Consider the following 17,763-nt stretch of genomic DNA (forward strand, 5'->3'; position numbering starts at 1 on the left):
CTCAATCTTAAAGCATCACTACTTTAATATATCAGCACTGACAGAGAAACCAAGATTACGGAGCTAGCGTACAATCTGGGTGGCATCACATTTGAGCACGTGGGCTCCTGGGGCAGGATCAGAAGGAACTGAATTCAATCTAGCTAGAGATTTTTATCCCACCACTATCATCACACTCTTTAAACTGCCTCCCACAGCCTCAAGGAAGGAGTATGTGGCACCATTAGAATTATGGCTTCTGTGGTGCAACTCTATTTTCAGCAGCATTGTTAGATTAACTTCGCAAACTTATCCACAATGATGCATACCAAGAAATAACTTAATTGTTTGAGTCCAGAGGCATTTTCACCATTAATTAGCACATTTCTTCATAGGCAAACTAACACTTCAAAGAACAACTTTATCTAAACTAAAATCATTTGATGTTACTATTCCTCTTCCTCATTCTGAAAAACCAGAGGAGAGAAGGGCTAAACCCTCAAATTTTCTAACTTTTCTACTTTTTTGGGGGTTGGTTGGTTAAGGTTAAATTGACTGTAAGCAAGCTATTAATTGTGCCAGCTTCATCACTGATCTTCAGTATTAATTGATCACATCTCACTTCAGCTTCCTGTTTTGCTACGCTAAATGAGTCAGCTTCTTCCAGCTTCCTGAAGCAGCTCCCCACCTCCCTCGTTGTTCTGGTATAGCCACTGTACCTGTCCCACTTCAAATTCATCCGACACTACCTGTCACAGCCACCAAGCCCTGCGTGGAACAGGCCAAGTTAGCACACAGTCACAGCCCCAGATGTAAAAGGGCAGGAGTTACGCCCATCAGTCCCATAAACGAAGCAGGAATACCAGTCTGTTGAAGCCCTTCTCATTCTCCTTTACCACGGCCACTCGCTCTAATACTGCCACTGCAACAGCTCTGCCTCCAACGTGAACGTGGCATCCGGCTTGCAGGGTCCTGGGGCAGGAGAGAGGTTGCAACCACGCACACAAGTCTGTGCGCCATACGCAGTCAAGCCTCAGGACCTCCTGTCTCAGGAGGTGGCTCTGCCCCACCAGCGTTCACCGCTGCTTGGTCATCCACACTGCAGCTGAGCTGGCTCTGCCAGCATACGCTTCAGTCAAATTAACCTCAGTTTTGAGGTGAGTATAACTTTTTTGTTTTACCTCTGTTATGTAGTGGTATACAGGCATATATATGTCTGTGTGTGTGTATATATATATATATATATGTATACATACATATACATACACACACACACTGCAATCCATTCTCTAAGAGACTATAGAGCAGCTTTTGGGGACATCAGTAGCATCCCTTTCTCTCCTCACAGTCTCTGTCAATGAAGCTTAAGATGTTCACCTAAGAGAGGAAGAGATTCGAAACCCCTCCTGTACTCACGGAAAAGCAAAGATACTTTTGAGAACCCAGCCCACAGCCAGACAATAATTTTTAGGTTGCCTTTCTTCCTACATTTAAACAAACAAACAAAAAAAAAAAATCGAAGAAATCCATGATGAACAAACTCACTCAAAATCTATCAGGCCAAAGAAAAGAAAATGTGAGTGTAACTCCACAGCCCTTATATTGATAAGATATCACATGCCATTCTGGACTGGCTGTAAAATCCAGGCTTTGATCTTGGGGTATGAAGAACGCTAATTTTGAGGAAATAAAAAAAAATTGTTGGAGACTCTTAAGGAAAATAATTTTCAGATCTGACATGTACAGAGTCTTGCAAATAGGAAAAAGATGTGCAAGACTAAAGTGTTTTTGCTTTTTCAATCCAAAATGTCGATGTTTCTGAGCGTGACTGTAACAGTCAGAATACATCTGCTCACTATCATCTGTAATATTTCCTATTCAGGGTGTGAACAGATGGAGACTGCCAGTAATCTTCAGCAGATCTTACTGAACTATATTTTGGAATAACATCAAAACTGGAATACACATGATTTCATTGAAGAACCACCCTTGGTTATTGGCAAAAACAAAAGGACAAACCACAGAAGAAGAGCTGGCATTAAAATAACTTCTTTTTCTATAACAATATATCCTACTAAGCTCTAACCTTTTATTGAAAAAAATCTATTCTCTTATGAACACAGATACATTTGATTTGGAGGTTTTGTTTCTTGGCTGTTTTATATTAAAGAAATAAAACAGCAGGCAAAACAACCAACCATATTTAAAGCACGTTATTATTTAAAAACTGCTGGTTAACTAAGGGAGAGGATAATCAGCTTTGTTCATTGGGATGCACCCACAAGTACCGAGGGAGCTAGCGGATGTTGTTGCCAGGCTGCTCTCCATCATCTTTGAAAGGCCATGGAGAACAGAAGAGGTCCCTGAGGACTGGGAGAAGGCCAATGTCACTCCAGCCTTCAAAAAGGGCAAGGAGGAGGACCCAGGCAACTACAGACTGGTCAGCCTCACCTCCATCCCTGGAAAGGTGATGGAACAACTCAAGCTGGATGTCATCTCCAGACATATGGAGGAAAAGAAGGTGATCAGGAGTAGCCAGCATGGATTCACCAAGGGGAAATCCTGCTTAACCAATCTGATAGACTTCTATGGTGGAACGATTGACTGGGTAGGTGTGGGGAGAGCAGTGGACATTGTGTACCTTGACTTCAGCAAGGCTTTTGACACTGTCTACCATAACAGCCTCCTAGAGAAGCTCAGGAAGTGTGGGTTAGACAAGTGGACAGTGAAGTGGATTGAGAACTGGCTGAAAGGCAGAGCTCAGGGGGTCGTCATCAGTGGCGTGGAGTCTAGTTGGAGGCCTGTGGCTAGTGGAGTCCCCCAGGGCTCAGTACTGGCTCCCATCCTGTTCAACTTCTTCATCCATGACCTGGATGAGGGGACAGAGTGCCTCCTCAGCAAGTTTGCTGATGATACCAAGCTGGGAGGAGGGGCTGACACACCTGAGGGCTGTGCTGCCATTCAGAGAGACCTGGACAGGCTGCAGAGTTGGGCAGAGAGGAACCTCGTGAGGTTCAACAAGGGCAAGTGCAGGGTCCTGCACCTACGGAGGAATAACCCTAGGCACCAGTACAAGCTGGGGGCTGACCTTCTGGAGAGCAGCTCTGTGGAGAAAGACCTGAGATTTCTGACGGACAACAAGTTGACCGTGTGCCCTTGCAATGTGCCCTTGTGGCCAGGAAGGCCAATGGTCTCCTGGGGTGCATTAGGAAGAGTGTTGCCAGGAGGTCGAGGGAGGTGATCCCGCCCCTCCAGTCAGCCCTGAGGAGGCCTCATCTCGGGTACTGCATCCAGTTCTGGGCTCCCCAGGACAAGAGAGACATGGAGCTACTGGACAGAGTCCAGCGTAGGCCTGCAAAGATGATCAGAGGGCTGGAGCACCTGCCCTGTGAGGAACGGCTGTGAGAGCTGGGCCTCTTCAGCCTGGAGAAGAGGAAACTGAGGGGGGATCTTATCAGTGTCTACAAGTACCTTAAGGGACGGTGTCAAGAGAGTGGGGCCGAATTCTTTCCAGTTGTCCCATGCGACAGGACAAGAGGCAACAGGCACAAACTGAAACACAGGAAGTTCCACCTGAACATGAGGAAAAACTTCCTTACTATGAAGGTGACAGAGCACTGGACCAGGTTGCCCAGAGAGGTGGTGGAGTCTCCTTCTCTGGAGATATTCAAGGCCCGCCTGGGAGCAACCTTGTCTAACACGCTCTAGGTGACCCTGCTGAGCAGGGAGGTTGGACTAGATGATTTCCCAAGGTCCCTTCCAATCTCAACCATTCTGTGATTCTGTAATTCCGTGATTTTTTTTTTTTTTTTTTTTTTTTTTTTGCAGGCATTTTCAATAGTGTCATTTACTAGCAACAACTGCATTTTTTTCAGGCAGCTTAAGATACATTTATCCCCTTCAAAGGGCAGCTCAGGGAACGACATGCAATCCTGTCTCACCAGAACTCTTTTGATCCTCTTCTTGTTCCTAGCACAAGGAGGTTTACTATGAGGCATTGCTGCACACATCATCTCCTCCCTGCTGCCCCCCTTTTTTGTTTTGTGGAACCACCTGCTCTCCACATCAGGGAAGGGCAGCAGTTTCACTTCCAGCACAGAACAGCAATTTGAGCTGTGCAAAGGAGAAAGCACTTCTGCCCTTAAGTCCTCTACAGGGCTGCACTAGGTTGTCAATTTAACACCTGGTCCAATGCAAGCTCTAATGTTTTTCAGGCAAAAGCAGAATAGAGCCTACTGAATGGCATTTAGACATGAACCTTAACTGAATAAGTTAGCATTCTGCCAACGCCTAATAACAAAACCTCAGGCAGAGCTTATTGACCATGTCTGATTACACTTTCCTAAGATCCTTGTTACAGTCAATAAAATGCATGTTAAGAATGACAACAGGGTTAGAAGAATACACTCCTACAGATAAATGCTACACTGAAATTTTAATGACTAACTTATAAATTTTTATGTTACTCTTTAAAGGTAATCTGGAACATAATTGCCCTATATAGTCACAATTCAGAAGGCAAACGCTTAACCTAGACTAAATGTTTAAAGAAATCCAGCTTTTTTTGAACTTTCCATTTTGCAAAACTGTGCAAGATAAACAGTATGCATTTTGAAAAGGACGATGAGAGCAGTTGTGATGTCTGGCTGTTCTTCTGCAAGGTTTCCTGTTGCAGCAGATTAAACAGAAATGGCATGACTATAAGAAACAGCCTCCTGAAGTAAAATGGTCCTTATAAAAGGAAAAGCTATGCAGCAGCGCCTTGAAAGGAGATAACACTAGCTACAGGAACACGAAAAACAAAACAAAACCTTTTCTTTGCCTAAGGGAATACATTATTTCAAGATTATGCCTTCAAAGTAACCCATGATTAGGTTTTCATCTACAGTATACACTTGAATATCACTTCGGTATATTCAGCAGCAGAGCCAAGCCTGTATTCCTTGGAGCTGGAAAGTTCGGGTATCCAAGGTCAAAGAGACAGTCACAGCTATCACAAAACAGCTGACCACCTTTCTCTCCCCCCCCCCTTTTACCTAAAGTATACTAAAGTATAGTTGCATGAATTAACACACATTTTTAGCTACTACACTAATCAAGTATCAATAACTAGCTACAGCTACAATATGAACTACTACAATACAAACTAAATACTAGCTACAGCTAGGAATAGTTACTATAACAACTGTTCACAAGTATGAGTGCTATAAAATGTTACATTTGGAAATTATTCAGAAAGCAAAAACATACATTACAATTTGCCACTGCCATCATTTTATCATATGAGTCACATAGTTTTAAGACTATTACTCTCCAATGGCTTTTCAACAATCTTTATAAAGTTAAATGATCTGAGTCTAGTTATTTATTAATATGTATCCATCCTGTTAAAAAAGGGGAGGAGGAAGAGAGAAAGAGAAAAAAAGAGAAAAAGCATGTTGTACTAATAAAGTTAGGCTGAAAATGAACAGGCCTGGAGGCTTAATTGCCTTCTCCTTCCAAACCCAGCCCCATGTCTACTAAATCAAGGAGCAACCTTCTTCTGTCTTCAGTAGGTTTTGAATCAGGATATTATGATTGACCCTTAGTATCAGAGCCGAGCTGCACTTATGTCTAAGAAGAGAAGCTGAGGCTGTTTGCTTCTGTGCTTCAGCCTTTCAAGAAAATTAACAGGTTTCTGCTCAAAGTTTTTAATGCAGAACCCTTAGGAATGGGTAAACTGGTGTATGTTAACACCTAGGACCACTGCTTCTGTTTTAGTGGCCTATTTACAGCACTAGAGCCATATTTTCCCTGCGTTGAACTTTCTTCTCCTTGTACTGTCAACTCGGCACTGTTGTCTGTCCAGAACCACCAGTTCGCCGACCGCCCTAGAGTTTAATATTTTCCTCTGAGCTAGGTCATACAACTTCTAACCCCTCCAGAGCAAGGGGGGAGCTGCAGAGCTGCCAAAGGCTGTGAGATGCATCAGACTTGCACAGCACACGCAGTGCGCTATTTGCATAGACACATCCATCGCCTGAAGCGATCAGAGTGCCAGGTCTCCGTCTGAATCCAGATCTCCCACTTCCCAGCCATGACTGGCACCACCACTCTCGCTGGTCTTATCTTAAAAGCGCAATAATAAACTCTGCCCGGCTCTTCGCAAAACAAAAAACACAGAAGCCTCTACCCACCGGCACTCTCAAGAGGAGCAGATCCTCCCTCGGCACCGGCCGCGCACCGAGACGGGACAGCCCTCTCCGGAAGGGAGGGGGGACACGCGTCCCCGGAACAGGGGTGCTGCAGAGCGGGGAGCACCCTGCGCGCACCCCGCGTCGCCCCGTCCCGGCGGCCGCCCCGCGCGGCCCCTCGCAGCTTCGCGTGCCCTCAAGTCAGGCTGCCGCGCGCGCGGAGCGGATGGTGCCGACGGGCGGAGAGCCACGCTCAGCCTGAATCCAAGCGTCTTGTGGTTATTATTACGGATGAAGTCAGAGAACATTCTGCATTAGCCAAAAAAAAAAAAAAAAAAAGAGAGAGAGAAAAAAAAAAAAAGCATGCGTTTTTGCATATATACACACACACAGAGATGTATTTTTGCCTACTTATCTAAGAAGAAATATAGAGTACATGCATAAGACAGACATAAGTTTCCATGAGTCGGACAACTGTCTAAAGAGTACATCGTGTAGCTGCAGTTTCACAATTTTCACATAAGAAAACACCCCAAACCTATTATTAAGTGATTTGAGTTCAGGACAAGAACAGGAAAAGCACTTTTAATTTTTAGTTGCTAGATCTTCGTTTGCACCTACACAGAATACCTACGAGTCCTCATTAATATCAGTCATATGAGCCCACAAATACTCAGAACACTGGAAAAATCACCTCAGTTATTCAGAGTTCAGTATGAAATTAAGACCAAAACTTTTCACTTAACAGGCAGCTACAAACAAAATGGTAATTTTCTTATTTTCCAAACCATTTAGAAATAGAACATGTATGTAATAAGGATGCCTCTGCTACTTTTTTTTGCATTGGGGGTTTAATCTCTTCTCTAAAACAAAAACTTCAGTCGAGAGTGATGTTCACTGGGGCTTCTTCCGAATTTAAGAAGAAACCCTCAAATGCTTAACTAAGTTTTGAACTCCCATTCCCTGTTACGTTTATCTTCTTTACAGTAACCTGTAATGTTCTCTGCAGTAGCTGAAGTAAAATCAGTTCTGCATATTTGGACTTCTTAAGGTAAACATCCAAAAACCAAATAGTAGTAAATTTAAACAATTCAGTATTCCCCAGACCAACACAGAATCAATTTTTTAATAAACTGAAATTATTGCCCCTCCTTCAATGAATATCTTATTGCAATAAATTCAAATTTATTTTTAATCACCTGTGATTGCTGCAAGTGTATATTCTTTTTACCGCTACAGAGTGAGTAAGATCCATTTAATCTTTTTCATTGTTATAATCAAATGTCATTAACCTAAACTAGAAAGCTGTGAAATTAATGTTGCAACAGTCATGAGTTTCAGTAAGTTTGCTGAGGGATTAAAAAAAAAAAAAATCTTTTTTCTAAACAGTAGAACACAGGTTAATTGCTTCAAGAGAGTTGAAGAATATAGTCTCACCAGATTACTCAACAATCTTTAATTTATTGCTTTTAAACAAAGGTGGTATTTAATCCAGTTATTCAACTTTTGCCAGCACTTTCACACTTTAGCATAACATTTGCAATTTAATTAGATGCTAATAAAAGGCATCACTCATATCACCTGCAGACCAGGATGTGGGTGGCTCAATTACTTGAGTGTTTACAGCTCACTGAGTTGTGAAGGGCAAATGGAAACTTTTTTGCATTACTAAATAATATTTATTTGAGAATTAAGACCACAGCAAAATATGAATGTCTTCTCTCAGGTTCCAAAAATAGTTCATTTAATAAACAGAGAGGCAGAATGGGTATATTAATGTTGCCTTATGGTAAAGAGAGGAAAAACTAACACAAACTCTACTCTGATTTTTAATAAAGGTGTTTTTTAAAAGTGACAAAAGTAGCACCTCAGCAAAAGGAAAAATGATTTCTTTTGTGCTATTAATCAGTCCATTTATTTCTTTACAGATCTTAGTCTCATATTTGTTCTGATTTTTAGATGCATATTTAAGCCAACTATTAGGATGGTTTGCTACAACTATTAATAGCTTCTTTTTCCTTCTATGTTGATTTCTGCCTTAAAAAAAAAAAAAAAACAGTAGAATGTACCATAGCTCGTCAAGGCCTGGTGATGTTCACAGATATCCTTGTTGTTTTCATCTGAATTCACAAAAGGTATGCGCAAACGTGCTCTATTATAAAACTTCTTTAAGCTAAGGAAGAAAGCAGGAAGGCCCCAGATGAAGATCCACCCTTCCCTATGTAATCTTTCTTGGACTGGACAATGTCTCATACAAATACTAACTATCTGGGTTCAGCTGCATTCATCCAGGGAACATTTCAGTCTTTATTCATCGCAGATATCCTGGAGATCCGTTCTCTTTATTCTTTCTCTCTTTCAAAGAGGACTTCTCTTAAAAAGCTCCTTCAGAAAACTCCAAGTTTACGTTCTCCAGATACAAACCCCAGCTCTTGGCAGTCTCTGCAGGAGGCACAGGACACCTGGGTCTCCGCAGGACGGGTCTGATGCTGCCGCGAGCAGCCCCACTGCACCACTCCACCGCTGCCTGGCAGACAAGGAGGAGCTGGAGCACCCAGGGGACCACCGGTAGCTGGCACTGCCTGTGCTCTCCCTTGCCATTCACACCGGCAAGGGGGAGAAGCCATTTAAATAAGCACACTTTAAGTGCCGTATCTTTGTAGGACTCCTACGCACAAGGGAAGTACCCATGGACAAAGTCTGGTTTACGTACCGCGCCTCGGGAAGAGGGGGTCTCCGTGTTATGGAAAAGAGACACTGTGTGCATGCAGATAGACACAGGAGCTCTGAGCCAGCAGGAAGTGCCACAAACTGCTGGTAGCCTGACACGCCAACCGTGAGCGCTGGGGCTGGGAGGGAAGAGTTTCTGGAGAAGATCCAACAAGCAAACAGTAACACTGCCGGTACTTACGGAAGTCTTCCTTTAATCTAAACATCTCAAACGATAACCTGGAACAAATTGGTGAAGGACGCTAATCTCTCTTCTTGTTCCACTCTCTTCTTTAAGAGAAGTTTCCTACAGCAAGTAATGAAGTTTATTAAGCTGGTCTTAAAGCGTCACAGAAAAATTCTCTGGCTCAGCACTTCCTCCTTAGATTTCTGCTCAGGAGTGATCACTCTCTTCTTACTTTTCTCTGCGCACAGGAGCACAAAACACCTAAAAAAAACCCCTCAACCATGGTGACAAGTGAACTACTGTTACGGTTTAATGCATCAGATGCCAATAATCCTTTTCAACCTTAATGACAATTACAGACTTAGAGGCTTCAGAGAAGTATTCAAGGTACAATATATATATACATATATATATATATGTGCCCCAAGTTGCTTACAGGCAATTTAGAGAGGTTATATTTTTAAAGTTTATTTGCTATAAGCTATAGTCTCTGCATTTTCCACACAAATTTATTACTTGTGCTAAATCTACTGAAAAGAGGTGGCATCTCATTTACCACTACATGGTAACTCTTGGTAATGTGAACATTTTTATAACACTGCATTATGTATCACATAATAGGAACTGACAATGATTTTACTCCTGCTATCCTTAAATAAAAATTAACCAAGCAGTAAAAAACATTTCTTTTGAAATCCCTGTAATAAAGCACTTTCTTTCACATTGCTAGTCCAGAAGTGTTCAGAAAGCGACTCCAGAGATACTTACAAGTCGAAATTCAAGAAGTAGACAAGCTATATTTTAGTTACTTGACAAAGTAAGCATCTGGCTATGGAAAAGAAAGATAACTATTGTATTTAGGTAATGTTTATAATCTTTGTAAGATTATAATCTTTTTATTTTTAACCACATTGTGCTTCATAACTTCACATGAAACTTGCCTGTTACTAGCTGATCTCTGCTCCATAGTTCTTCACAGCAGAGTGTTGGAAAGGCCACCAGATTCCACTTTGGTTTACAACTTCGTCTTTCTGATCTAATTTCCCCCTTTGGAACTGTCTTTTGAAAAATTATTTTGAAGGGTTGAGCAATTCTCAAAATACAGGATGTTCTGTCCTTAGAAGCAGACATGGTAAGTCAAAAATAAGATACAATGAAAATACACCAGTGATCTAGAGGATAGTATTCAGACTGCCTAGCATAGCTGTCATGACAAATTTGATATCTAAATTCGAGACACTAGAGTCTCCACATCACAAATGAGCTGATCAAGTGGATTACTGCTGCAAAAAGGGTAAGAACCATTCCTCTTCCTCTTCTCCCTATGCTCTCTGTTAGTAGCTCTGCTACTTATCTGATTGAATGGTAAACTTGTTTAACTATTAAAAAAAAGAGAGGGGAGGGAAAATCAGTTTCTATGCAGAGGTAGTTTTCTGCAGAGGCACATTTCTGCAGGTCACTGAAGGGCTTACTCTACAATCAGCTGAGGAACAGAACTAGTGCAGCACATGCAAGAGGATTACATGGCTAGAAGCAGAGCAGAAAGGTGGGATTGGGAAGCAGAGCCTTTTCCACCTAACAGCAAGCTGACAGAGTAGCCCCTTATCCAAGGCTGTCTGTCTATCCTTGGCCCTTACGTGATCAGTGAAAACAAAACTATTATGATGTTTAAGTGTGGCATTGATTCATGTAGCCAGAACACAACTCTTTGTATGCATTTTATATAATGCAGTGTAATTTAGACAACATTCTCACCTGATACAAGTTATCAGAGCTCATGTATATAAGAGCTAGCTACTAAAAAAGTGAAATCTAAAAATCAATTTGACTACATGTTTAAAATGACTCCGTTATAAAGTCTACAAAGTATCTATTTTACAGAAGTTTGAGCTATGATTCTGCAGAGAGGTTTGGTTGCTTGGGTGCATGAATGTGACTAGTGGAGATGGGAGTTTTGGTGCATATAGTAAAGGAAAGGTCATTACAGTCAATGAGAACACCCAAATAATCTCCCCAAAACAAGTGTGACAAACCCCATAAATAAAGTATGCCCTTACTGCAGGTATGTTGAAACAGATCTTCATACTTAAGTTAGATTAAAATAAGAGGAAAAAAAAAATCAAAGCAAATGAAAATAAAACCTAACCACTACCTTACTAACCTAGTAGGCTTGTTGCATTATTTGCAGTAATATTTCTCAAGTATGTTAGTTGAGGAGGCATGCTATTAGTCTTTTGTGTCTAACTTGTTTTTATTTTTACCTGTTTTATAGATATTTTTATTAGCATCTTGTATTGGAAACAACAATTTTCCTAAAGTTTATTACTTCCCAACTTTTAGTGTTCCTTAGAGATCATTTTACAATACAGATTTATAGTTAACAGCTTAGATAAAGAGTGTTAAAGAAAATCCTGCAAAAGCAGCTCACACATCTAAGAAAAATAAAAATATATGGGAAAAATGGCTAAGCAGTAGTACTCGCAGAGAAGAACTTGATGATTATATTGAACTATAAATTGTATGAACTCTAACGAACCACCAGCAAGACCTCAGCTGGATTACTCTGTCAAGTTTTAGTCAAATAAAAGACATAATAAAATCAGATCAAGCTTAGAATATGAGAAGAAAACTAATAACCCCAGATCTATGAGGAAGGGCTGCTTGCAAGGCAAGAAGGCAGGAGGAAGATAAGTGGGAATGGTATTCAAGTGCTTAAAATGACCTTATAAGAAGAATGAATAATTTACTTGATCAGGTAATGGGACCCCCCCCAACACACACACACAGACACACTTTTTAAAGCTATTAGGCTGGCCTAATAAAGAAAACAAGTCAGGGAAACTGAGGACTTCTGAGCATGGGCAGTTGTGAAGAACAGATATCATTCTCGATACCCATCTGTGTAGGGACAACCCACCAGCCTGGAAACCACACAAGATCTATATGCCTTGACACCGATTCCAGCCACACACTTGTAATGTGCTAAAGAAGGCCAAATTACAGTTATACTGGTTATGCAGAGATGCTGCAAGACAGCAGGAAGAACTGAGGGCGGAAAAAAAACAAATGTTTCATACCGACAAACATACAACATTATCATAAAGAGAGAAGAATGTAACGTACACGTTGTTCTCCAGGTTTAAAAAAATGTATTCTTAGCTAGGTATTAAAAAAGAAAGTCTTGATTCTCCCCGTGTCAGGTGAAAACCTAAGCTCTCCCTTCAAAATACTGGAAAATAATGCATTTTCCAGTTCTACATTATGTATTTGCTCTCTCTACAAGAGAATCAGTGAACTATAGCCATTTTTATGTACTCTTTATCAAGCTACTCTTCACTAGGACAGCCATTCTCTTCTCAATTTCAGTAGTGAAATATTTTTTCAATTAAATTTGATTGAGGAAAAAGCTCCTAATTTTACATATATTTGTTCATAGTAATAGTATATGTATTCTTTTATGGCTGTGCTAAGAATAAGTAAGTTTCAGCTACGAACTCAAGGAGCCTAAAACAGAGCAAGAGCTTTAACAACAGACAACAGTAAGAAGCCTAAATTTTTCTCCAGAGCTACACACACTTCTCACCCCCGGAGAAGGTAAGGGGTCAGAAAGTAAGTCAGTTCTTCCATCGTATCCACAGGCTTTGCACTTGGGCACAACGAATGTGTGTGACAGGAGTCACGATGTAAAGAGCTGGGTGAGAGAGAAACACAGGTTATCCTGGAGGTTCTCCCTCATTCTAACCAAAGCGTGTAACAGCCATTCTGAAGGAAAAAATAGAAACCTTATTCTCACATTCCCCCTACTGTGGTCACACAGTTTGGAGAAAACCAAGTTTGATTAGGTTACATTTTGATTTAAACTACTTAAAGCATGCCACTAGTTAACCTATTCTGAAAATACATGATCCTGTAGGAGCCAAAGTAGCAGGCAATTCAAAAAAAATAAGATTACTGTTTATACACAATACATGAACGAAGTCTGAGAATAAGCTAACAGTCAATCCCCCTCCCCCCCTTTTTTTGAAGGTATAAAAAAACAAACAAAAAAAACTCACTGTGAGGAATTTTACATATAATAATTGCACTAAACAAAACATGTCAGTCATTCAAAAAAAATACAGATTATCATTTTCATACAAGTTTTGCATTATCCCTCTAGGATTCAGTAAAATATGTTGTAGGACTCCATTTGTTTCACCCCAATCCAGTCTGTAATTCTTAATTTTTATTTTCCAATTTATTGAATAAGATCTCTGTAACAACTATTCATTTCTTCAACTATTCTTTCTTTCAATTATTTCTACATTATTAAAGAACCCTATTGCTTCTATAGACATTCATTTTTAACGAATGATTGATGCACATGTATTTGACAAAAATGTCAAATACAAAGAGCAAGACTATCTCAGCCTTCTGTGGATATCCAAGAAGATCATGTGGATTTATTTAGAAATAAGGCACAGCTGTAGCTCTCATGAGCTGGGGAAGAAAAGAAGACCCCAAAAGAAAGCCCAGCACAGCTCTTCCCGTCTGCACGCAGCACAGTGAGGTGATTTTACCATTGGGCACGCATCCTTCTGACTTCTGGCGTAAGGTCTGCATTTCTGTAAGCACTACGCAGCTGGCTGCTATCTGCAGCAGAATGCATTAGCAGCTCCTCAGGGAGTTTTGCTTGAAGAGCACTGTTTAGCTCCAAAACTAACATAAATTGTGATATTGCACAATATTTACCTTGCTGAGTAATTAGGGGGGGAGGGGTTAATCACTTTCTGTGCAATTAACACCAAGGTTGTCAGTTCTGAAAGACAGCAAGAGAAAAGTACCGCACCTGAGCTCAGGACTACAGAGCCGCAGCACCTTTCCTTGGCAGCACACAGTGGGAATTTTGAATTTCCAAAAACTTGTTAGTTTTTAAATAGCTTAATATTTTTCTAAACTGGCCCAAAATCTTAATTAGTTCCAGCAAAACAAATAAGCAAAATAGCAGGAAATAAGAGTTAAATGACTAGGAAAAACAGAAAACAACCTACATGGAATTCAATGGCGTTTCAGATACAATGTGAATATATTCATCCTTTCAAGGACAGGACATAGTTGTTTGGGATTGCAGTATGCTATATTGCAGATAAGGGATGCAGGCAGTTTTTGAGCACTTACTCCTTTTCCCAAAATCACAAAGCCACTATTAGAGTTTTCACTGAAGAGCCATACCTTGTCAGACATGCAGAGATATAGAATCACTGCAAAGAAATGAGGTTAGAGAAACTGCGAGTATCACTGGATACTCCAAAGGCAAAGAAGCTTATAACATTCACAGAAAGCTGCAAATAAAATTGGTGAAATCATATAATTCTTAAATTACATTTGAACTAGGACACACCATGGCAGAAAATGTGACCAATAATCAAAGTCTTTCTCAGGTCAGTGAATTACTTTCGTTCATTTTAATTCTAAAAAATACGCTCTAGCCAGGTAGTTACTTTCTTTGATACCTGAAACTCGAAATTAGTCCAGGAAGACTACCCTACAAACAAAAATTTCAGCATCTATAACAGTAAATGTGTGTTTTTTTTTTTAAAACTAAACTAACTGAACCTAACAAAAAAACCCACACACTTTCCTGCCTTTCTTCATATCTTTTATGATTATGGTGAAAAGTTTGAAAAAAAAAGATGAACAGCAAGTGATGCCCAGACTGTTGAAATATATAGTATTGATCTTCACCCCAACACAATACAGAAGATTTAATCCAGAGAAGACCCAAAAGCAATCCATGAACACTCACCAACAACTCATTCAGAATCAATCACACAAAAACAATTAAAAAGTAAACCCTCTAACACAGCAAGGTTAAGTGAATGATATTAAACCAAATTCATAAGCATACCTACTATAAACAATCTGAATTAAAAAAATAAAAAAATAAAAAACACATCACAGGACAGCTAGTTTTCTTTGTAACATCAATCATCTTGATGGGTTCCATAATTTGTTAGGGCTTTTTTAAAAAAATTTTTTTTTCCTTTTTAATATACATATAATATAAGAATATAATGCGAACTGTGGGAAAGCAACATCCTGATTTCAGAATTAGCAGTGTAACCCTGTCACCTAGATGTATTCATGATCCAAAATTCTTCACGGATACTGGAAAGCATTTAAGGTACCTTTTTCCAAGGCTTAATTTCAGAAAACGGCTGGCAGCATGCAACATCAAGGCAAAAAAGGTGCTCTGAGCTAGCACTATTAAGGAATTTATAGCTGAGAACGAGCAAGCTGAATTCAATGAAGAGTTTGGATTAGAGCAATATGATCTCAGAGTTGGCATGCAACAGGAGCCAGGGCAAATAAAAAGACAATAGGAAATTAATTGAAATAGAATAACAAGTCTATAGCTAATGTGAAAACTTGGCAAAAGTAACTCAGACTAACCCGTTGGGGGAAAAAAAGCGAGGGGGGGGAAGAGAAAGTTTATCAGACTTAAGGCACTAAAATCTCAAAAACCTTAAAATAAATGTGTTCTACTTAAATAAAACTGGAAGTACGAAGAAACATTAAATTCAGATCCATATACAAGCTTTCCCACACAGATACGTAGAACAAAAATTGCCTAAGATGACCGCTGAGGCACAGCTTGGAAAGGCTAGAGCTAACAAAGGCAATTAAAAGCTCTGATGATTATTTCTACTGCAAGATCTGTACAAGAGAAGAACACACTGGAACACTTCTGGGACACAAAAATCAAGTCCCCTGAATACCACAGTCAAGCACAGCTATAAAACATTCAAAATAAAGACTAATTCAGGCAGTGATTGTAGATGAACTTCAAGCCATCCAAACATTTAGTAAGAATAAGATATTTTCATGATTATTTGAAGTGTTTTATTACCTTCTGCCTCTGAAGTTAACAAAATTCTTCAACTTTACCATTTTCTTAAACTTGAGAATTTCTCACGTGCAAATTCCTTCTCCTCTTTACAGAGAGACCAACATCATTAATAACATAGTAATCATGGCATTACTTTGCAAGAGTTTTACTTTGCTGCCTCACCACTCCTACATGCTTTAGCATATTCCATAACACCAACACACATGAAACTCTTACAAGCTGGTATATAGGGACTTCTCCCAGCAGACTGTCACCTGCTAACACCCACAGGACTAGTAATGTCATGAAACGTACTTAAAACACTTCTTCTGAAGCATCATGTTTACCTAATCTAGATTTCACTTATCAATTACTCTACAACAAGGTTACACACGCTTTCAGGTAACAAGTCTCAGCTGAAAACAGCAACTGCAAAAGACATCGTTTATTTATAGCTTAAGCATATTCATGCACTAGCCAAAGCAATATAACCATTTTAAACAGATATTAAAATATCTGCATAGAACCTTATTGCACTCTAATTAAATCCTTTTCTAACAGATTTAAATTGATTTAGAGCAGCCTCAGCATTTAAACTATATGTTCTGGCACTTGGACATGTAGAAGTATCTTACATAAACTTGTACATGCCATTTAACAGACAAAATTTTCACCTCCAGAACTAATAAGTGGTAGAATAACTTCCCTGGAAAAGTCAGGTAAATAGATGAACCGCAGCATACTTCTAGTCCCACCTCATCCTCGGCTGCAGCACCAGAACGATTCCTCCCTCCTCCCACAGCTCCGTCATCAAAAACCTCTAAGACTTGCTTCTTAGTTGCTGGTTTTTGTCCTTCTCCCCAAGTCAGGTAAGCTTTTTGGTTAAGAGGCAAAACAGAGCTCACTCCTGGCTCCGGTGCCGCTGGGAAGAGGCTTTGGCGAGGCTGCAGGAGGCAGGTGCCCGCGATCAGCGCGCTCGGGCTCCTGCCGCCCCCGACGCCGTCCGCTCCATGAAGCGGGGGAAAACACGCCGTTATCCGAGCGACGCTGGTGCGTTTTCTGAAAATCACCTCCCATAAAATAAGAATCTTTAGGTTAAAAGAGTAACAGAGAAAAAAGAAATTCCCCCCCCTTTTTTTTTTCCATTGTATTGAAGTTTAGGTTTTAAAAGCGTGCTTAAAAAGAAAGCTGCATAAACCAAAACCTCCTATTTCCTAATTTTTCCTGGAAAGCTTATACTGAATCCCATGTTCTACACAAATCAGATATCATATTTTATTTTTTGAAATAAAAAAAAAAGAGTATCAAAAAAAAAAAAAAAAACATTTTTGATACTCAGAAACCTACTTATCACCAATAATACTGTGTGAGTAGTGGAAAAATATCAGAAGTCACTGAAGTCAATGGAATTTTCACATTATCATTACATTACAAAAGACAGATCAGATAGCCTCTCCTTTACCAACACCCTAGCTTCTGCTTTTTTAGCAGTATTTGCTGTTAGCTGATTTAGAAGTTAAACTAGAGTTCCACTATGTAGTGTTTTTCCTGTTTAGAAAGAAAATCAAATTCTGTATTTCTTTTAGGCTTTTAATTTTTAAAAAATAGTCTTTAATTTTTTCTAATGCTATTATTCATATATTTCTTTAAAATAGTTTTCAACTCTTTTTTCCCAAAAATGTTCAACATTGGTCTTCCACTGATGCCTTCGACTTTGAAAAGTGAATTTTCAGCCCAAGAATAATTTTTTTGATAATTTATCTTTTACAAACTTCATTTCAGCTTAGTACTTCTCCTTCAGGAAATTCACCCTAGATGAGTAGATTAGAAATGTTTAAAAGCTTTTC

General features: G+C 39.8%; 1 protein-coding gene across 3 annotated transcripts in view; it reads right to left on the bottom strand.

Moving 5' to 3' along the window:
* Positions 1–17,763, bottom strand: part of KCNIP4 (potassium voltage-gated channel interacting protein 4) — a 205,691-nt gene that overhangs the window by 134,100 nt on the left and 53,828 nt on the right. The window contains exon 1 of one of the 3 annotated variants that reach the window (XM_062575391.1): positions 6,156–6,214. The exons of the other annotated variants lie outside the window; for them this stretch is intronic. The gene's annotated coding sequence lies outside the window, so the exon portion shown is untranslated. Of the gene's footprint in view, positions 1–6,155; positions 6,215–17,763 lie in introns of those variants that run through there. 3 annotated transcript variants of the gene reach the window in all.

The sequence above is a fragment of the Rhea pennata genome, chromosome 4 (assembly GCF_028389875.1).
Source record: "Rhea pennata isolate bPtePen1 chromosome 4, bPtePen1.pri, whole genome shotgun sequence".
Lineage (NCBI taxonomy): Eukaryota > Metazoa > Chordata > Aves > Rheiformes > Rheidae > Rhea > Rhea pennata.